At 40.4% G+C, this 23,558-nt stretch overlaps 1 long non-coding RNA gene across 1 annotated transcript; it reads left to right on the plus strand.

Annotated features, from left to right (window-relative positions):
- The first annotated feature begins 14,372 nt into the window (after positions 1 to 14,372).
- LOC104866744 lies at positions 14,373 to 18,070 on the plus strand. The gene is made up of 3 exons (XR_781527.1): positions 14,373 to 14,434; positions 14,573 to 14,630; positions 17,997 to 18,070. It is a non-coding gene; the product is annotated as an uncharacterized LOC104866744 (long non-coding RNA).
- Positions 18,071 to 23,558: the final 5,488 nt, after the last annotated feature.

Consider the following 23,558-nt stretch of genomic DNA (forward strand, 5'->3'; position numbering starts at 1 on the left):
CAAAATGCCTGACGCAGGGAAAACCCAGAGATAAGGTAATGATCTGAGCCCCCCAGGTTCGACCTTCCTTCTTTGCATATGGCACACCTGGTACTTCCAGGTCAAGGACGGTGACCCGGACTGTCACTATGAAAGGACACCCCAGAATGAGGACTCACTTTCCTAGGAGCACCTGTGGACACATCAGGCTAAATCTCCTGAGTCTGCCCATCCACCAGGTAAGGAATTCTAGCTTGTCATGGTTTATTTGGTATTTTTCTCATTGTATTAAGGTCCTGTGGTAGGCTGAATTGTGGCCTCCCAAAAGTATAAGGTTAATGTTGAAATTAAATATTTATTCTATATAATAGAAGACACATTGCCGTTAACCCCCTTAAAATACTCCTCCGCATTTTGAGCACACTTATCCACTGTTCTTATCACCTTCCGAAGCAGTTCTGTGGCTCTCTTTCGTGAGTGTCTTTAGTTGCACCATCATGGCTGCCCCAGTGTCCTGAGTCACTTTACACAATTTCTCTTTCATGGTCCTTTTGACTTTGGGAATGAACCAGAAGTCACACAGTGGCAGATGTGGCAAATAAGGGGAAGGAGGACACTGCATAATGTGTTTACAAGATTGCCTTTCTGTTGGATTACCAGCAGCAGCATGTGCTGTGCTCTTCACAACTCTCTGTACAGACACATGAGAGGACTTCCATACAACGCTTTAGAAAGTGGCCGGAACGATGGGGTAAGTATATTTGAAGTGAAGTGGAGTCTTTGGAGGGGATTAATGGCAATGTGTGTTTTACGCAATAAATATTTTTCCATTGAAATATTCACTGTACATTTTGACCTACCCTTAAATGTATCTGCTTCTGTGTAAAGGAATATGTCCCAAAGGATTCCTAACAAACAGGATATATAACAGAGGTTGCATCCTGCCAGGAAGTTGATGATTGGGAAACGGGGCTGGAGGCAGACAGATCTTCCTCTGTCTGCCCTTCTGTAACTACACTTTGGTAACTGTGTTTTTGTTGCCTAATGAAAAATTCTATATAAATTTTTGATGATTTCTTATAGGAAATAAATCACAAGTGCTTAGGATGGGGCATATTTTTAGATATGGCTGCAAACAGAGATATTACCAAAGCACAAAGGTAGATGAACACTTGCACATAAAAATAACCTTGGTACCCTGAGTACGAAGAAGGTTTAACGTGGGTGCTGACCTGAAGCAGGGATCGACCCCAGGGAAGCTGTGCCCTTCCACAGTCTCCACAGGTAGCACGTGCTGGCCTAGGCTGCCGAGGAGGAATCGCCCGACCTGGGAAATGCTTAGTGCGCACTGACGGGTGAGATGGGGGAAGTGAGATTTTTAAAACCTCCACACCCACACTTCATCTCCACATCTCACAGTACGTGGCTTTTGAGCATCTCCCCTGAGTAGTGACATCTGCAGCTCTAGAAAGCGCACTTCGGACAATACTGAGATCTTGTAGCATCAGTCTCTGTAGTATGGTAATCATTGTCCCATTCAAACACGCTGGAGAGATAATAAGACAGAAGCTGTAGCTGTCTTTTAAATAATGAGGACAAAAAGAAAAATGAATATTTTAAACTAGAGGTTAAAAATTAAAAGCTTATTAGGCCCCATCAAGTGTATACATGCTAGAACAACAACAACAAAAAACCCCATTCCTTATTTTTCATGGCTATAAAGAGGCTAGAAAGATAGAGTGGTTATAATTTAACATCTTAATTATTTATATTGCAATCATTGCCTATGGAATCTAACAACAAGGTGAAATACGAAAGATTTACTCGGCCTATTTCTTTAAAAAGAAAACCTCTCTGAGTTTGTAGTGACAAAGTTACTCTGAGCCATGCTGGCTGCTTCAAAGGACATCCCAGGAAGACCAGCACATGTTATTTTGCAGGGCAATAAATACAGCAAATATTTCTGCTGAGATTCCATTGAGCCACAGAGTAAGGGGGTCTTATCCAGGGAACCTGTTGGAAGTTCAGAACAGTAAAGCTCAGACAAAGAGGAAGGTCCAGTTCAAGCTTTCTGGGAGGTCTGGCCTCTGTTTCATCCCAGAAATTTCTTCCCTCCGTTAGTCTAAACATAGTAACTATTTGCAATTATGCTTTGAGGGAATGATGTGCTGTTCCATACTAACATCCCCCACCCTACCTTGGGAACACGCATCATTAAACGCAGCTTCTCTCATCACATTTCCGGATACTCTCAGAATTAAACAACAGTGACTTAAAACAACATTCTTATTTATGCATTCCTCGTCTGGTCAAAGACGTGACTAATCACACCTTGCAAGTGAATCATTAAAACACTGAGAAAACCATCAGCATGAGGAGGCTTAAACACCTTTGGCAAATTATGTACAAAAAATTGGGGTTTGGACCACACACAGGTTTTTTTTGTCTTTCATCTTTAACATTATTTCTGTTATTTTTCTCTCCTCCCATGGAACTTGACCTTCTTTAAAACTTACCCTGCCAGATGATGTAGTGTCTTGTGTCACCTTATTAATTGAGAGCAAAGCATTTGTTTCAAACCGGAAAATCATGTTTAGGCAGGCTGCTTATTATTCAATGTCTCTTTGCAATTTTAGTTAGTTCAAGATAATGAGCTCACAAATGAACTAATAAATCCCATTCTATTTATGTGAAGTACAATTTTCTCCACTTGTAGAAGTCACATAGAGAAATTTTATTTCATATATACATCTGTATGATACAATGGTTGGCCAATTCTCCTCAAACAAAATTATATGGAGTTCTTGCCACCTTTCCTTTAAATAAAAAAAATTTGAAAATTTCATAGTCTGAATTTTGTCTTGAGACTAATAAAGTCTTCTTGCCAATTCCATAAAACAGTGAGGTGGAAAACTGTTTTTTTCCCCCAATTCACTCCTGTGTCTAATAATATAAGGTCTCTGTCTGGCCACAGTGAAAACATCTGCCCTCTTCAGGTGAGAGAAAAGTGGAAGTTCCAGAATCTGCCATTTTGTTATGATGGCTTCCTGCGTGAGACAATTAATGCCAAAGCCAACTCCAGAACTTGTTTTATTCCTCCCAATCCATATGTGGACTCAAGAATACCCCTAGCTTTCCAATCTGGCAACTGCCTATATTTTTAAACTCTGGGTTTTCAAAGAAGAAAAGGTTTTCACCTTGCTCCCTGCCTTCTCAGTCGCAATTCACTTTTGCACTGGGGAGAAGTGGGACCACTGGCCTCGCGTTTTCCCAGTGGAACTTACTGCTTTCTGACTTTTTTCACTGGAACCAAGCTCCTCAAAGTATATAACTTTATTTTCTTTTTCTTTCCTTTGCCTCAGCAATAGCAGCGGCTCTTTTTCCACTCAAATCTCTCTTTGGGTGCCTGAAGAATAAAGCCATTGTTCCAGGTGAGCAGCCACACACGTCTGGTCCACAGCAGTGGCGTGAACCGTAGTCTGTGGTTCTCACACACCTGGTGACCTGGTGACCAGGCTGAGTCAAAACAAACCGGGAGAGGAGAGCGTGTGATGGACCATTTGCCACTTTAGCTACAGCTTTTCAAACCTGCTCCCCTTTCCAACTTTCCCGGGTGTTTCTAGTCCTGATTGTGTTGAGGCCCAGGTTACCACAAGTTCATATCCACACAGGCTTTATGTCTTCAGAAATTGAAGCTTAAAGAAAATTAAACAGCTTCTCTCCAACTAAATTTGGGTCTGCTCTGTTTCTGAAGGCCGTGTCCAGGGAGGGTGGGGCAGGAGTGGTCTCCTTCAAGCTGAGCTGTGCCTGGGTCTGCAGCTGTGTCCAGGGCTGTGCTACGCTGTGCCAGTCCAGGAGTGACCGAACTGTGCTCTGAATATAACCAACCCGATAGACATGAATGGTTTACCAGGCTTAAATACCTACAGCTGCTTGAGGACTCAGGGAAACTAGAAAAATTTGCTAAATACTTGCCACCTGCAGAGGTACATGTGGGGGCCTTTTTAAATGCCAGGCAAGTGCACTTACTTCTGATTAAATCCTAGTATTACCGTGAGTTCCTCATATTACATATTACTTAGCAAAACAGGAAACTGAGGCTCAGCGACACAACTACAAATGTTCAGCCATCTGACAGAACACAGAGGCTGGGGCTTGGTATTGACCTCTGGACCCTGAGGAGCCACCGCGCCCTGTACTCCCCACTGTCACATAAATGGAGCCACAGTCATGCACAGGACACGGCTGTCTGTGCCAGTCTCCCTTGGCCGTGTCCAGCTTGAGGGTGAGAGCTGCCCATGAAAGTTGCATTTCTTCCTTCCTTTCTTTCTTTCTTTCTGTCTGTCTGTCTATCTGTCTGTCTTTCTTTCTTTCTTTCTTTCTTTTTTTTTTTTTTGGTACTGGGGATCAAATTTGAGACTTTGCCCTTTTGAGGCAGGTGGCAGCACCACTGAGCTAAATCCTCAGACCCTGCAAGTCACATTTCTTGAGGACCAACCATCAGGACAATCGAGATGGAGAGAGAGATGCCTGAGCTCAAACCACGTCCCTGTGACTGGTGAATGTATGACTTTAGGCAAGCTGCTTACGTTAGTTGTGGTTATCTTCCCTCACCTGTGAGAAATAGATCTAATAGCAGTACTTATTTCACAAGGTTGCTATGGTTAAATTAGATTATGTGTGTAAACATTTATCAGAATGACTGCTAATATATGCCCACTAAATAGCAGTGAATATTATTTATATAGCCAGTAAAATATATTTATGTAGCTATAGTAATGTATCACTATGTCATATCACTATAAAATAAATACTTAAAACATTATTTTAAATAATAATTTTATAGTGACTAAAAAGTAGCCTTATGCATTTAATATGTGGAGCTTTACACAATTATGCAGAATGGGCTTAATGGAAAGAAGTCAAAGATCTAGGCTCTCGCTTTGTCTTTGTAGACCTTACGGGGTATGCGACACTGGGTAAAACATCAGAAAACTCTGTCTAGGCCACTTCCTGTACTAAGTGAAGTTGGCAGCTAGTCTTGGTGCTGTTTCTGTATCTTTGCAATGGTATACAATGTGCATGGCATGCAGAATGTACCGCTCTCTAGCAAGTGTTTCACTTTATATTTATTTGTTCGCGTAAACAGCTCGATGACTGAGATTTAGGCAGCTTACTTGCAGTGACAGGGCGTAACAGGTCTGGGTGACTGAGGTGGCCCTAACCACTGTGACTCCAGTCTGGTCAGCCCGGGGACCCACAAATAAAATCAGTGACAATGGTCTCTACCTAACCATCGAAGGAAACCCCATTATAAAAAATACTAAAGCAGCCCTATGAACAAGAATGGCTATTTTCACTTCTAAAAAGATTAATAATTGTGAGACGCTAAATTTAAATCCACAACTGGACAGAGATTAAACTAATATAACTCTGTTTTGGAAGGAAGCTTTTAAAAAACCAGAGCGCAACTTTCCAAGTTAATGGGATTCAAGTTTTCAATGCTTCCTTTCTCCTTCTCTTTAACTAAATTCAACTTTGAATTTTTCATCTCGTTTTTGGAGTCTTTCCAGGTCACCTCTGTGAAGAAACACAAGGCCCTTGGCATCGAACTTCTGGGGCTGTGCCACAGCTGCCTCCAAATGTCTGCTTGCCTACCTTTGATGCTGCATTCAACACCTAACTTAAAATAAAGCAGTGCTTGAAACAAAACGCTCCTCAACGTACAATGGTCCAGCTCCCCAATCAGTGGTCCCAGTGATAGATTTCATGTGCAGAGGGCCAGGGAACCCCAAAATGGCTCAATATTTCAAAACAGAGCCAACCAAGTTTCATTTAGGGGAGGACAAAGAACAGTGCTATATCATATAGGAGGAAAGGGGCAAATGAAGATGACAGCGATGCTGAGTCACTGTTTTTTAAGGAATTCTGAAGCATTCGAACTATGTCGGTGTCATGCAGATCCTGCCCAGAGATGCAGAGCTTTTCTTTCTTACGTGGGCGTGCACTGTTATTATAAGAAGGTTTTCATTTTGACATGATACTCCAACTTAAGATGTGGAATTCTTCTTTGCTTTAGTTCCATGGAATTGACTGTCATTCATCCTGTCGGCAGTCCCAGTCCAGGGCCCTGGAACTCTCTCCCCACTTTTCAGAAGTTACGTGTATCCATCTGGTAACAATGTCACACCACCAAATTCCTGCTACCAGAGACTCCACATAGTTTAAGTTTAGCCCCGAACCCAGAAAACGTTTCTTGTCCCTTACAGGTAAATTTCTCTCTCTGAGTAACTGGGAAGGAATAAATGCGTTGCCCTGAATATAATCCATTGCTGTAGAAGAGAGGGTGACCACTCACGTGGAGGCGCAGGAGACAGGCGTGTTTCGGGATTGAGCAGATGCCCTCTGCAAAGATCAGGAGAACAGAGCCAGCTGGCACTGCGGCAAGCTTCCATTTTGGCCTCTGAACAACAGCTTTCCTATTCCAGGAATGCAGCACAGTTCGACAGGAGGAGGTGCTTCTGCTGGGAAGATACAGGAATGCAGGGAGATGTGCTGGGCTTTCCAGTTCCCACAGATGCCTCCAGTGGGGCAGACACTGTCAGCTGTAGGGTGAACCTTTTCAGTAGCTGGGATGGCAGTAAAGACCCAGGTAGGGGTTAGGTGACCTCAACTCTTTCTCTGTTTTCTTGTTAATTATTTGCTTACTTAGGAAAAAAAAAATCATTTTTTGCTTCTGTTTCTTCATTCAAAAAGGACAGAATCCAACTAACGAAAATCTAAGGTCACTTTCATTTCTAAAGGAAATTGTATTTTGCAATTTAAGCAAACAAACTGTATTTTAAGAAATATCCTTGGAGCAATAAAGTAATAAGTGGGAATGTCATCTCTAAATGCTTTCCTGTTTCAGGTACCACCCTGAATTTTTTCTTATATGTCTAACCTCTTCTGTCTCCCTCAGAGGCAGCCACAGATACCACTCCACCGTCACTCAGCTCAGAAGTGGGAACCTTACATGCAAACCCAGACTGCAGGCTCTTTGGTTACCAAGCAATGCTGCTTCCACCCCAGCTCTGACGGGTAGATGGCAACCTGGTAAGGCTGGTGCTGGCACACCGTGTCCCCAGTCGCCAGGCCGGTGTGTAACGTTCGGGAAGAGGAATGACGGAAACTGAGGAAAAGCTCACCTCTAAAGGAGGGGCAACAAAAGCGTTACCTCTTAACAGAAAGAGCTCTTATTCATAAAGTGTCTAGGCCAGAAGATGGTACGGAGTCATCACTATTAGCAAATCAATAGGAATTTCCAAGAAGCAATGGCTGTGTAGTACAGCTCTGCAGTGAGAAGTGAGTGGGCCGAGGAAAAGGCTGAGCGGAGAGCGGCGCAGGAGGAACGCGAGAGCGCCAGGCTGGCTGCCGGTCCCTGACTCACCCGGCCTTCAGTGCTCTCCTTGCGCCATCGCTAGCCAGGGGGAGAACGGCGAGCAGAGGCAGCTGGTCTACCTCCGAGGGGCAGGTTCACGGGCTCGTGCGTCGCTTTCCCGAGTTCTATTGTTTGGCAGTGGCGGTAAGCTGCTTGACTTGCGAACACACCTGCCGCAGGCCTGGCCAGCGGGGAGCTGGAAGTCAGTGTGAAGGTGAACATGAGGAAAGTAAAGCCTGTCTTGGGATGACCAGAAAACACCTCCAGGGACGAAGAAGGAGTTCGGAGACCCGCAACCCCGCTCCCAGTGTCTGTCAGAAGCCTGGGCCAGGCCTCCGAGCTCAGGGGAGGGTTATCCCCGCGCCCTCACCAACAGCCTCCAGACCATTCTGCTTGAACAGCTGCCCCTAATGCCATGCAGTGATGCTGCCCAGCCCGCTGCTGATTCCTAGCTCTTGCACGTTCGTTTTCAAACAGGCGGTGTGCTCGGACCTGGCACCGGCTGCTCCCGAGGCTGCCGCCCCGCCTGGCTGATGCTCGTTTTCCAGCCTTGTAGACCCACCTGCCCTTCCCCAGGGTCTGGCCTTGCTGTCTGAGTCAGTGGCCTGCTCGGGGTTCAACTCCCGCGTCACCGTCATCCCAAGAACTCTGGACTGCTCCCTGCATGTAGGTACCAAAGCAGAATCGACCCTCAACCTCAACAGAGTTCTCCATGAGCCTCGTGTGTGCTTGGTGGCACCTACAAAGCCAGTAGACAGAGTGTCGTCTTCAAACCAGCCAGAGTTGGGAAAAGCTGGGTAATGCCCCAAGGGGCTAAAGGGTTTTACGAGAAGGATGTTGAGAATAAACGAATAACACAATCATTAGAGCCTAACAAATTTTCAATAAACCAATGAACTCCAATATCTGGATGAATAAACCTAAATTTTGGTGATGACAACATTTCTACTCATGACCAGGAAAGTGGGTCTTAAATTGCATAGATCTCTTGCAGGTTACTATTCAATGTTTCTCCTAAAATGTTCTTCTGTGAAAAGTTGATGATTTCATACTTAGTCCAAAAAGGAAGAAATATAACTGGGTTGCAGTAAGACATTCTAGGAAACCCAAGGAGAGATTTCCACACATGGAAGTATGAGTCCTGCCTTGGGGCGGGGGCATATGCCTGTCACAGTTTTAAGAGGCAAAGCTGTTTTAGTGATATATCGAGCTTGGTGTACAGAGTCATGGACTCAGTAGATAGAACTTTTGTCATGAATAAAGGGATCCTGGGCTGGATGAAACCCATCACGATTTCTTACATCTTCTGAGGTAAAGGAGTTCAGGTGATGCTACACAGAGATTTGAAACATGTCTTTGCCTCCTCGTTCTTAAACTGCCTGGTTGTGGCATAGATATGAGAGAAGGTCAAAATCCAGGGGAGAATTTAGAATTAGGAATGACTTCAGTTCAACTGCACTGACTACCAATGACACAAATATATTCTCTGGGAGCAATCAATCAGGATTATATATTCCTTTGGTTTACCAAGGAAGGTTGATTTTAAGCCAAACTGACTCCTGCTGGATGGGTGCTTGACACTTGCTTCATTGATCACTGTTGGTTGAACATCAAGAAGCACTTTTAGATATTAGCATGTAAAAGAAGGAGGGAGGGAGAGGGACAAGGAAAGCCAAGAAGATGTAGAATCAAGTTTGAAAAGGAAAAGAAGCATTTAGATGGACAAAGACTTCCTAAAAGGAAACTAAAACCCAACAGACCTATAAAACCAACCACCCAGCTGTTGTCTATAATAATGAAAATTTTTTCAAAAGACAATGAAAAGTGATGTGCAGTCTAGTAAAATTATAATTAGTCCATGGATAGAAAGTATATAGCTTGTCACCTGGGCTCGACTGTCATGTTACAGGAAGCATTGGCATGCAGGGCTTCTTGGTAGACAGAAGCAGAGCGGATGGAAGCTTGGGACTGAAACTATCCTGAGTCCAGCTTCTTTTAGATTGAGGGCATGGAGAGAAGTCATCCTGAGGGCAGAGAACACCGAGATGAAAGTACCTCTTTCTCAGAGGAAGACTTTTTCTTGGGTCAAAGGCAGAAAGATTTTAACTATTTTAACTCAAAGCAAATGAAGATTCAAACAGTTAGTACCTAGATCTTCAAAGGTCTCAGCTTCTCCGAATAGCCATAATCACTTGAGGAAGAGGAACTCAGCACAAACCTAGTCAAGAGTTAGTGGTAGAGATTTAGGAAAAAAGATTAACATCAGCACTTGAATCAGTATTTGTGACTAGATGGATGGCAGGTACTGTGAACAGGGTCTAAAACTTACTAACATTAAGAGTAGTAGTAAAAGGGTCAAAACAGTGATCTATATACACCATCTAAACAGTTAGTTTTTAAAAGCTCAAAGGAAGGTCAAGGGAGAAATTCCTTGTTTTCTCAAGTCATCGTTAGCTTGTAATTGCACTGGGCCCATGCCACATCTCTTCCGTTGTTCTTTGCCTTGGGGACCTACCCTCTGCACAGACACTGGGGAAAGAGGAATTTCAAAGGCATGGAGGAAATGGGAATGAGATGAGTCTTGAGCCAGCAATGGAGAAAGCATGGCCGTGTGAAATTTCAATGTGTTCCTTTGGTTACTTAATGTGTCTTTCATTCTGCAGAGTTTGGTACAGAGCGAGCTCTGCATCACGTGGTATCTTATGCCCACAAATATTTACCAAAACAAAATGGACATCAAAAAAGTATACTTTACTTAAAGACAAATAAAAAGCCCTATAGATGTTTTTCATTCCACATAGTCCTTTGATTTTACACATAATTGGTTCAGCTCTGTGCTCCTCTTTTTCTCTAGTTTATTTTATTCTATGTCTACATGAATAGAGAAGAAAATGTATTCATTAAGATCCACTGAACTACATATGACATTGTGCAAAATTATTATGGATTTAGGGTTGCACTGTGGAGTGATAGATAGCAGGTTTAACTGAGCTGATTTCTACTGTGCTTATTATTATCTAAGTAAAATATAGTATGATAAATGCTATGATTCAGGAAATCAAAAGAGCTAGCCAGGACCATTAATTTTAAATGAAGACAACCAGGAGATGCTCTGCAAAAAAAAAAAAAAAAGCAATTTGGGATCAGATATTTGAAAGACCAGAGTAGAGACCATGGGGAAGAGGATTTAGTGGTCAAAGGTAACAATGTGAACAAAAACCCAGATAAAAAAGACAGCATTCAACTTTCAAGGATGCAAAGTTTTGCAGTGAGACTGGGCTATGACCAGGAAGAGAAGGGCTAAGAATGGAAACATGGAGATGAACAAGGGCCAGCTTGGGGAGCTTTGCAGGTCAAATAGGAGACCTGAGTTTAACACAGAGAAGAACCTGGAGCTGTGAAACTATTTGAAATAGGAACAGGAAAGAGCAGCATTATATTCCAGAGAGGTCATTCTGGCTGGAATAAAACCTGAGCACAGCAGGCTGGTTGGAGACGAGTTAGTTGCTGTGGAGAGATGGCCAGGGTCTAGTCTAGGTAATGACTGTAGTGACAGTGGGCAGAATGGAAAGACAGGTAAGTAGATTTTACAGAGCTTGATGATCGCTAGGATTATAGGAATCATGGGAAGAGGAAGAGAGTTTAAAATGTAAGAGAGGATTGATTGCAGTTTGGGATGTATTGAATTTGGAGTTCATGCAGATTTGTGAGACAGTTGGATCTATGCCTAGATTTGCAACTAAAGATTCTTATCTGGGTTAAAGACACAGATCTGAGAATAAGTACATAGGGGGATAGGCAAAGAAAAGGTGCCTGAAAACAAGACGAGAAAGAAGCAAGAGCAAAGAGCACGCATAAAGTCACAGAACCCCGGATGCTGGGAAGCCCAAAGCATCTCTTGTTTAATTCATCAATATCTTTGACAGATTTCAAGAAGGAAATGATCAACAAGTGCTGATAATGCCAACTCTGCAGTACCCAGTGGATTTATCAGCAAGAAGGACACACTGCTTTCACAAGGAAGAGTTTAGATGCTGGGTTCAGAGTCCCATTGGTAAAGGCAGCTGACTGAGAGGAAGTGCGGCAGGCAGTCAGTGAGCACAATTCCCTGAAGATGTTTGAATGAGGAGGAAAGAAATGAGGCAGAGGATAAAGAAGGGTGTAAGATGGAAGATGGGTTTAAAAAGCAATAGCGGTGTCCTGAACACACTTAAATGCTGATAGAAAAGAGGCATCAGAGACTGAAGGTGGGAGACAATAGGATCGTAAGCTATGTGAAGTCTCTGAGGAAGTAGGAGGAAGTAGGGTCGAGAGAAGCGCAAAGGCACGCGCAGACAGGATGAAAGCCACTGAGGTAGGAAAGGAAGCCAGGGTAGAGGCTCACGCGAGGAATCAACTTCTCAGAGATGAGAGACAAAGGGAGTTCCAGGCTGTGTTGGAAGGTGGAAGAATTGGTTTTAAAACACCAGAGGGCCAGGGATTTAGCTCAGTTGTTCCACCGCCTGCCTCACAAGAACAAGGTCCTGAGTTCAATCCCTGGTATATTAAAAAAAAAAAAACAAAAAAAACCCCGCATATAGGAAAAAGAACAGATTATTAACTATGAAAAAGCAGGGTGAGAAAGTCAGCCGTGGAAAACATGGACAGTCAGAGAGCACTGAGGGTCTGTTTGCCGTGACAGACCATGCATTCATCGTAGAAGTAATCCATAGAGTTACTTGATTCTCCCTGTTGTTCCTTAGGGTCCTAAAGGATTTTTACTTCTGTATTCCTGCATCTTTGCCCCATTGCAACAAGCAAGCCAGGCTGGTCACCTCCACAACTGAGTTGCTAGTGCCCAACCCAGGTGAGGTCCAGGATTCTTATTTTGTTGGAAAAGAATTGGGTCAATTTCCAAATTTAAATAACGCACCTAGTGCTTATACCACACTGTTATTATAGCTGCACATGCAGCTCCTCAGAGCTTTGCTCACAGTAGATCACCCAGAGAGAGGTCATTTATTCTATGAATTGTGACACCAGTGAGCACCAGCATACTACAGGCCTATGCTATGAAGATTCTAAGCTTTAATTTATACTATAATTGTTAAAAATGAAGCAAACTTTAGAATTTCTCTCCCTCGGTTAATATTCTGGTTTTGCCTCATGGTATTGGGTTAGGTTTTCCTAATCAGTGAAATGAGGATATTAATGGGAGTAAAAACTGATGTGTTTATTCATAAAAGGAATCAATAAAAGTAAAGAACTTAAAATAACGTTTGGCACATAGTGAGGCTTACATAAGCCACAGGGTTCTGCCCATCCTCAGATGAATGCATAAAGAAAATGTGGTGTGTATACACACTGGAAGGCTACTTTGCCAGAAAGGATAAACTTGAGTCATTTGTAGGAAAATGGACGCACCTCGAGACCACAATGTTAAGTGAAATAAATTAGACACACAAGCTTAGATATCACAGTTTCTCTTGATAAACCTAAAGTATAAATAAAGAGAAAAATAAAAGATAAATAATAGGAAGTCAGGAGAGCTTTCTCAAGTGGGAAAGTATCAAGAGATGGAGGGAAGGGAGGTAAAGGCTTGAAAAAATTGAGCTGTGTTATGTACATGTACCAGCTCCCCAAAGGAATGTGATCATTAGGTAATGAAACATGCACTAATGAAAATCCAACTGAAAAATTCTGTGTGGCTACAATGAGATGCACATTTCTGCAAACACAATCTGATTATTTATTCACCAAAAAACAAAGATCTACAAATAGTACAATATTTGCATAAATTTGAATGTATGATCACTTCAATTCAGCCATCTCTAAAACTAGACTTAGGGCTATATTAAAATTTTAAAATTCTACAAAGTAAAACTTTGTATTATTCATTTTCCCCTTACCAGGATGAAACACCCAACAGCCACAACTTGAAGGAGGAGAAGTTTGTTTTGGGTATTAGTTTCAGAGGGCTCAGTTCACGGTTGGCTGGCTCTAAGCTAGAAACTGCATGACACAAGGGCAGGCTTACCCTGTGGCAGCTAGGAAGCAGAGATTGGGGAAGAAAGGATGGACTGAGAACAAGAATATGCCCTTTCAGGTCTCACCCTCAGTGACTCACCTCCAACCAAGCCCCACATCCTAAAAGCTATGGATTTTTTGATCCACTGATGAATATAGTGGCCCCATGAGCCAATGACTTTCCAAATGCCCTACCACTGATTTAGGGGGGCATGTTTTTATCTAAACCATAACATTCCACCCCTGCCTCCCAAAAGCCTCATGCTCATGTCATTATGCAAAATGCATTTAGACTAGCTCTAAGAGTAGCCAAAGTCTTAACAGTTTCAATATTGCTGAAAAGTTCAAGTCCAAAGTCTCTTCTATGACTCAGGAATCTTTAAAAAAATGCAAGTTGCATAATACCAAGGTGCAATAGCACAGGCTAAACATCCCCATTCCAAAAGGGAAGAATCAGGGGGCAGAAAAGAATCAGACCAAAGAAAGATACAAACACAGCAGGGCAGATGTTAAATTCTGTAGTTCTATATCTGACATCCAGAGTACACAGGAGTGAAGTGTGACCTCCCAAAGGTTTCAGCATTCTCAACCCAGCGAATTTGTTGTCTGCAGCCCATACAGCCTCTCTTCTGGGCTGGGTATGCTCATGGCCTGCAGATCTTCTCGTAAGACATTCCACACTCCTGGATGTCTAATTTCCTGGGGTCTCCACTTCACCATCGGCTTCATTCTCATAGCTAAACACAGAGTCTTCTCAGGAGTTCCTGGCCTGGCTTTCCAGGCCTTCCTCTGAAATCTGGGTGGAAGTCTCCCTAACCCCACAGCATGCATTCTGCATGCTTGAACAAACAGAATGATGTGAAAAATGTTAAGGTCTGCTACTGCTGACAACAGTAACCAGGCTCCCTTGGACCATGACCACAGTAGTCTCTGAGTATCTGGATGGCTGAACACACTGAATGAATCTTAGGCAACCAATTTCCTAGGAGCCTTTCCTGAGCAGGGCCTTCTTCTCTTCTCAAATGAAAGGTTGGTTCATACTTCTATACACTTGAATGATTGATAGTTATAGTCTTGCTGGTTTCTGAAGGGCCCTTAAGGCATCTTTCTTTTTATCTCTGTACAAAGTACTTGATTTCTTTTTATAGTTGCTAATCTCTTTTGCAGGCACATGAAGGTGGTATCCTCCGACATCAACTTTACATGTGGTTCCTTTGGACAAAATGTAAGTTTCTGTTTTGGCTCTGGTCTTTGGTTCCCATTATAAATCTGGCTAAAAGACACCAGTAGTACCCATACCAAAGCCTGAATGTAAGGCTGCCTTAAAATTTTATCCATCAGATCAATTAGTCTACCACCTTTAAGTTCAACCTCATACAAAGGACAGAGACAAAATGTAAATATTTTTTGGGGGGTGGTTTGCTACAGCGTAAAACATATGGCATCTAGTCCTTTGTCAATGACGTCCTGTTCCCAACTGAGACCTCCTGAGCCTGGCCTTTACTGTCTGCATTCTTATCAGCATTCTGGTCTTTCAGGCTCAGACAAGAATGATCTATCAGTCTCTCCTTACAGCATTCTAGGGCTTCTCCTGCCCACACCCTTCAACTTTTCCAAACTCCTCCTTCTAACCAGTTCCAAAAGCTTTTAAACAACATGGTCAGGTACAGGCACAGCAGCAGTTTCATTGCTGGTACCAATTTTCTCTAATAATCACTTTCTCTTTGGTGGAACACAGTACCTGGCAAGCTCAGTTTAAGGAAGGAAAACTTTCTCTGTGCTCCCAGTTTTCAGAGGGGTCAGTCATGGTTGGTTGGCTCCAAGGCAGGAACAGCATGGCAGAAAGGCATGGTAGAAGAAAGCTTCCTATGCATGCCAGCTAGGAAACAGAGAGAAGGAAGAACAGATGACCTGGGGACAAACGCCCATCCTTCCAGCTCATGCCTCCAGTGACCTAGCCCCAGCCACACTGCACCTCCTAATGGTATATTTAGATAGGAACTGCTCAGTGCATTCTCATGATCCAAAGCTCCACCTTTGCACATATGAGATTTTCATGAACACAATCTAAACCATAATACACGTGCATATTTTTAACTATAGAATTTAATATAAACTACACAGTTCTGCTTTTGCATACAAGTTACTATCCTGCAAATGGTTATCCTGAATATTGTACTGTTTTTAATCTCACAATTATAGAGCAATTCTACTATATTCTCTTTGTCAAAAAACTGAAATATCTAAGTGTCTTTCTTGATTGATTTCAAGTATTGAGAATATTTTTCACACTTTATCATAGATCTATTCACATATAAAAAGCTGACAATTTTTCTTTGGGTGGAAAAACTGATACTTGTGGTAAAAAAGGAAATCTTTAATTGCCTCTAAAAGTAAAATATTTAAATATCACATTTGATCCTTAAAAGCTACTTAAATTTTCTTATAACCTGTCTTACAGACAAAACTACACCTTATAAAGGCCACTATAAGTTAATTCCTAGGACCAGCTACTAGAAAACAGGCTTTTTAGGCATTCCACCAGAATTTATTTAAATTACATGAAATTAAGTTTTGACATAAAATTCAGGTAACTTTAAAAATTCTAGTCTATACTATACATGGTATTATAAATTCTGGACTTGTTTACTCATCTTCACTCCTCTTCCTGTGAAATTATTCCTAAAAGCGACTTAAGAGCCCCTTCCCATTAATAGTAGGTTAAATGACTCTCCCTTAAGACTACAGAATAAAACTCCTGCAGACCAAAACTTCCTTGATTTTTTATGAAAATTAAGCAAATCAAATATCTTCAACTATTCCATTGTGTTACAAAAAACCAGATGCTGAAAATATTTAAAATATGATAGTACCTCCAAGTATTTTCAAAATCTAACAAACTAATACGTGCTATAAGTAGTTCATATTTTTCATCTTTGAAGATTGGCTTTTTATACCTGGTTATAAAATGGGAAAATGCTGAAATTATTCAATAGTAGCAGACAATAAACATTTTCTTGAGTTGGGCTGTGCAAAGTGTGGTGCACTTGGGAGGTATGCGGGACCCAGGGTCTCTCTTTGGCTCTAGGGTTGTCCATCCTCAGAAAGTCTGATTGCAGCACTAAAGCCACATGAAACCTCGGTGTTAGAACACCAAGAGTAGCAACATCATTGTGAAGAGTAGAATGTGTTACTTTTATAATTTGTAATCAGTTTCAGTATGTTGTTTGTTAGTAAATGCAGAACCAGGAAAAAAATGAGTTGAAGAATTTCTTAAAATTTTTTTCACTCTGTTGCAGTAGCTTGGTTTAGCCCAAAAATTTAGGGATATATCTAGTAGAAAGAACAAATATTGAAATACTCTGCTTCTTTTCAATTAGAATCAGGGCTCTGTAAATAGGAAGGATGGCTTTTTAGCAAAGACCTGTTATCATTCCTTTGATTGTCATTGTACTGCGTTATGATAAACTTTCATAATGTGTTTCAACCTTCAGGCTACTAAAAATTCTGAATTCTTATGAGACTTTATTACACATTACATACAGACAATTTTTTAAACAGTTCTAGGTATACAGGAAGCTCTGTCTTGGTTCAAAAACAATGAAAAATATTCTAAGCAAAGAATAAAGAGAATATTCAGAAAAGTACCCAAATGAGAATGTTTTTTCTCAAGAACTGAATAGCAGGCAAAAATCTGTCTCCTTTGATGAACTGTTGTCCTTTTGTTTTTTTCTTATAGTAGAAGTGCTAGCTCTAGAAAAAAGAGAGAAAAGTCTTTATTCTGTTTGATTTTGATTTTTCCCATGTCTTAGTATTGTGGTCTAAATTGAAAACAGATTCCACTTTTAAAAGAATGATTCTGCCTACCATGTGAATTTCTAAGAAGCTGCAGAAATTAAAGAGATGGTTTGGTTTATTTAGAAAATGACTTTTCAGTGTCTAAATGTTAAAGAAAATGAAAAATGAAGTATTGACTGTCAAATATCACTACTGAGACTAAGAAATCAAATCTATAATCTAGCCAACAATATAGGCTATTATGTCAGGATTAAGTGGAAACAGAAGCATTTAAAGAAAGTACGATAAGAATAATTTTTGGTATAATTTGTTTCATGATTCACAAAGCAATATTGTAAAGAACAATCTTGCATGTGTGTGTGTGCATGTGCAGTGTGAAGGAGGCGACCCAAATTTCCCTGGCTAATGAATCTACTCAGTTACAGTAGCTGGGTTAGAGTGTTTGGGCCCTGTTTCTCTTTTTATATTTTGTCTCTTATTCAATCAAGCTTACTGTGTATGTTATACTTTGAATGCTATCTCAAATCCTTTCTGCAAAAGTGCTTGATATAAATAGATGGCAACATTTTAAAAAAATCAAACCTGAAGCTGTTTTTAAAACTTTGGTAAACAGATCTTTACTTGCTGATTTGTGATGTAAATATCTGCCTCTCTTGTAGAAATAATTATATTCTACAGTGAGAAAGGGAAAAGAAAAGCAAAAGAAAGAATGTATTATTGAGCTCCTGTGAGGTGCCAACTACAGTTGAGTGCTTCACTTACAGAAGCTCATTTTACTCCTGTGTGCTTACAGATGGTGAGGAAGACTCAGGTATTCACTAAGTTCATGCAGTTCAGAAGTGTCATCGTTGGGAATCTAAATTCAGGTGAGTCCAGTTCCTAAGCTTATGCTCCTTTTCCCTATGTAAGCAGGCTCCTGATGTATGATGCTGAATTGAGGTAGCTCGACTGGCCAGGTTACTCAGTGCCTACAGTTTCATCCACAGAACTGTGCAGGTCCCAGCTAGAAGTGACTTTGTAGTTGTGCAGTCCTTAAAAAACTATATTCATGCTGCTACATGTCCACATTTTAGGACATTTTTTGAAAAACTGGACTGACACTAGTAAAAAAGCTTGTACAGAGAGCAAAACTCAAAATATATGACAGCATGCACAGGCAGCTTTCACTGCCACTTGTTTTTTAAGAATCAGCATCACTATTTATACATAACACACTCATCCCTAAATAGAAAATCATGAAAACTTTATAGGAATCCCCACCACTTCCCCAAATATTATGTAAAATGTATGTTTACATCTCTGTAAGATACATGGCCTGGAGAAGATCCAGTCAAGAGTATGAAAGTGTGATGAAGTGTGCCTTCCGTAGTTATATAATATGCTGACTTTGGGCTTGTGCTAGAGGAATTGTTCCTTGCCTCCAGCTCCTGAATTTACTACAGCTGCCAAATGCTTCTAAAACCTCTCACTCTCAACCCCAGGGCTGGAGAAATTCCACAGCCCTGAGAGATCAAGTTTCACATCAATATTTTGGTGGGCTCATTGCCAATGGCTTATCAAGGAAAAATATAATTACAGGCGAGACTGCAGCAAGTTGATTCTATAATATTCTCCCCTCCTGTCTCAGCTGCTAAAATATAATATAATGAAAGTGATATAAGATACTGCATCTGCCCTTTTGGTAATTCTATTTTTGTTTCATTCTGTTTCTGGGTTGAGGACTCCTCCAAGCTATGCCAAACCTACTGATACTCAGTTCCTAAAACATTAGCATCTGATGTAGGAAAGTAACAGCTTAAAGGAGATCTTATGATAGAGAAGAAAGATGTCAATGAATTGAGAAATCGAGGTCATGGCAAATGGAAATTTGTTTTTTCTAGAAATGCCTTAATAGTTCAAATTCTATACTACGAATACAGTTAGTCTTCAATAATTCATTCATTTTGTTTATGGGTCTGTGGGGACTTATTTTTTATCACCATATGTCATACATTATAATACTAAGGCACAATCCAGGGCTAATTCCCATTGTCCATTCAGATTCAGTTGTAAAGTTTTACCTTCTAATACATTCAGAAAGGAGGCACAATTTCATCTTGGCATCTTAGAAGCCATAAGCCAATGCACTTTACTGATTATAGACTCAAGACCAAATAACTTAGCATCAAAGACCATTCTACCATCCTGGCTCCCCTGACAAATTTCTGTAGTTTTACCCTTCACTCTCCCATGAACACTTTGTACTAACTGGCCACATTACTTCTTTCTCTCCATTCACATAATATTTGCCTTGTGACGTGGTTTACTTGAACTCTGATGTGTAGCTCTCCTTTCTCTGTCTGTGAAAACCCTCCATCAAAACCTACATGTGACTATGCTCTGATGATACCACCCCTTGTTTCATAGTTACCTGATTCCATCATTGCTATTTCTCCACCTCAACTACAAGAGCTTCTTTGGGCAAGACCATGCTTACCAATCTCTGCATGCTGAGCATCTGTAACAATCCCTGGTTTGCTCTGGCTCTCAATAAATACCACTGATCAATGTTTTTATACATTTACTTCAAGGAAGGCCATTCATTTCTTACAATATCGTCCCTAACAGTTAGCTTGTTCAATGCTATAGCTTAAGTTGTATTTCTTTACAACTTGGATTTACTTTGTCCATAGGGAGTTACTAGTTGTTGGATTCAGCAGTAAAAGTTTGGACCCTAGTTTCACTACTTACTACTGTATAAATTTGGAATATTATCTATAAAATGTCTATAATATGAAATAATATTTTCTTGGGAAGACTATTAGAGGGATAGAACACTTGCCATGTACTTGGTGTTCAACAAAGGAACCAATAATATTTATCTCTGGGATGTTGTCAGACTCTGTCACCCATGTGCAAAGCAGACCCAGAGGATTGGCTTTCATTGGTAAAACAAGGAAGGTTAAAAGTGTTTTAGTTACTTCTCTAGTTGCTGAGACAAAATACTGGACAACCAAAGTTAAAGGAGGAAAGGTTTATATGGCTCACAGTGTGTAGATGTTTCAGTTCATAGTTGGCTGCTCCAAGGCAGGGTGGATGGCAGAGGGGAAACAGTTCATGGCAGGTAGAAGGCAGCAAGGCAGCAAGCAGCCAGTGATGGTAGCAGCCCTCTTTCTGTTCCTTATATTCTATCTAGGCTATATATCCTTAGGGAGGGTAGCACTGATGGCCAGGGTGGGCCTTCCCATTAACTACATTCAGAACTAAGCCAAACTAATCAATAAATGAATTTAGTAATCACACACCCTTAATCCCAGTATCACACACTTTAGATCAAGCCACCTTTGAAAAGTCCCACCTATGAAGCTTTGGATCCTAGACACAAGCCACATCACTAAGGTAGTGTGGAATGCTAACTGGCAAGGCACACTTCAACTATGGAGCTTTAAATCTCAGGCCAGAGGAAGGAGGGAGTGGTAGGACCATGGGAAAGGAAGGGAAATATAGAGGCAGACCCTTAGGAAAACTGAGTCCCAAGATCTGATGACAGAATAGCTAGCGATATTGAAAAGAACAACCAGGATTTTTTTTTAACACTATATTGGGTAGTTTGCAAACTAAGATTGTCTAAAGCACCTTATCAGATAGCTATGATTAGCTTTTCTTAGAAATGAGAAAACTGCGTTCAGAGAGGTTATATAACTTGATGAAAGTGACAAAGCTAGTATATAATGATGTCTAAAGTCAAGACATCAGTTTCTGAAAAGCCAGGCCCCTGTTACTATATCAATCTGCCTCATAAAACCTGTGAATTAGCCAGATGGTCCAGCTGCCAATGTTGTCAATTTCTGTTATGTGACCAAATGAAGAGCTCTGCTTATAAACTAAGTTTTTTAAAGTTTAAAAAGGAGATCTCATCTATATTGTCTCATTTTATCATGTGAAAAAGGCCAGGCTAGTTTTAACCCCATTATTACAGATAAGGAAACAGGCTCAGTGATTAACTGCCTAAGAATTACTCATGACATACACATACATTCAATCAGACAAGTTTATTTTACTGATGTGTTTAAAATTGTAAAATCCAAGAAGTCCGGCTGGAGCTGACTCTGCTCAGCAATGTGTACCACTACCAATGGCAAGAAAGAAGTACACAATGAAGAACCAGAAGGTTGTTGAATAAATGAATGCATACATAAATAAGGAGTGAATACATCAATAGATAAAGCACATGTATTTAGTAGCAGTGTTTTTTGTTTGTTTATTTGGGTTTTTTTGGTACCGGGGATTGAACTCAGATTCCTGAGCTTGCAAGGCAGGTGGTAGAACCATTGACCTAAATCCCTGGCCCAAAGAACATGTATTTAAAGGAAAGACAAGATGCTTTGGTTTGGCCAAAGCCCTTAGGTACATGACTAGATCAGCGTGACTAACATAGATGGGCCACCACCTATTTGAATGAGAGGTTTTAAGCACCTCTTTCATTTTAAATACTATCTTCCTAAACCACAAGGGAAAATAGAGCCATAAACTAGGTGCTTTTTAACATTTAAAAATATAAACATACAAATCTGTAGGAATTGGTCCTCCTGTCCCTAATGCATTTTATTTCACTTTTAGCTATCAGATTGCCCTTTATAAAAATAATACTTGAGTAAATTTGAAATCCATGTAGACTATTTTAACAAAATACTATAAAGAGAGTGGAATTTATCACAGTTCTAAATGCCAGGAAATCCAGGATCAAAGGGCTTGAAGATTCAGTGTCTGGTATGGGTCTGCTTGCTAGTCCAGGAATGGCTGTCTTCTTGCTGTATATTTATGTGCTAAAAGGTAAGTTCTGTGTCCTTTTTTACAAAGGCTTTAATCTCATTCATGAGGGCTCCACCCTCAGGACCTAATCATGTCCCAAAGGCCTTATCTCCAAACACCATCACACTGGGGGGTTTGTTTCCAACATGTACATTGGGAGGACACAGAACCCAAACTGCAAAGGGTGTTGTGGTTTAATGGCAAAGCTTTTCTAGCCAGTCACCTATGCTAAAATATGAGCAGTCATGATAGGAAGGAACAGAAAAGGGACTGAAAGCAGAAGGACATCCGTGGCTTGGAAACACATTGACATTTCTACCAGGTACTTCTGTGTTCCATATTTTTCAAGGCTCAGTGACTCTTTCTAGAGTTAACTTATTAATGCTTACCTTAATCTCCAGAAATATTTCCTGAAAACTTACAATTATCAAAATGATTCAACAACCTGATGCTCATCTAGTTACTTATACTCATATGATGAGGCTCATTGTTTCAGAAACAAATTATACCAGGGTAATGAGATGAGATACAGGTAGGGATTAAGCCACTGGACTGCTTTTTCTTACATCTTAGTTCTACCACATATTTCCTGTCAATCCCAGGAATGTTTCGTAAGGTGTCCATGCTCACTTTCAATGAACATGGAGATACTATCCACATCATCAGGTTATTAGGAGGACTAAGTGACTTAATACATTGAAAATATCTGAAATTTATAACATTACTGGTATGTTGTATGTCCTTAATAAATGTTGCCTATTCATAAGTCATAATTCATGTCCTCAGGAGCACATTGGTTAAACAGCTGAACTGACACTAAGGTTATTTCTTTATTCTTCTCAGTCATTTTTTTCTCACATTTTGAATGATTATCTTACTAACTAGTAATCCTTTGCCCATTTAATGACTTGTACCATGTCTTTAACAGATCAATTTTAGTATTCTTTAAGTCTTGTACTGTGACATGTTTCCACTGCATATATCTTGTCCCTATAACATGATTGTAAGATATTCCAAAACAGGGAAATCATCTTAAATAACTTCGAACTTCCATGATCTAATGTCATGCTAAATATACTTGAATGAGTGAGAAGCCAACATAGTTAGATTGGTAAGCAAGTTATGTTTCCTCCTAACATTTATTTCGCTAATTGGTTACCTTTTTGAACTCAAAATTACCTCTTTTTCTCTATTCTTTTAATCCCGGGTCAGAACATTCTATAATCATTTTAATAAATGATTATAAATCATCATAATAACAATAATAAAATGATTATTAATCATCATAATAAAAGTAGAGAATCAGTAATGTGAAGTGTTTTTAAATCAGCTTTTACCAAGGGTCTCCTGACTTCAAAAGAAATAACTATTCCGTATTTGCTAAACGGATCTTAAATATACACTTTTGCTTGCTCTTTTTGTCCGTTATATTAACCAAAATAGAGCTTTTGAATAAAATATTTAACTATTCTCAAATTTTTTTTCAGGATTGAGTTTTCATTTAAGTCCAACTGCAAACAACAGGTCATATTTCACTTAAATAATGGCAAGTGGCTCTGTATTA

Source organism: Fukomys damarensis, unplaced genomic scaffold (assembly GCF_012274545.1).
Source record: "Fukomys damarensis isolate Sample0158 unplaced genomic scaffold, DMR_v1.0_HiC HiC_scaffold_31, whole genome shotgun sequence".
NCBI lineage: Eukaryota > Metazoa > Chordata > Mammalia > Rodentia > Bathyergidae > Fukomys > Fukomys damarensis.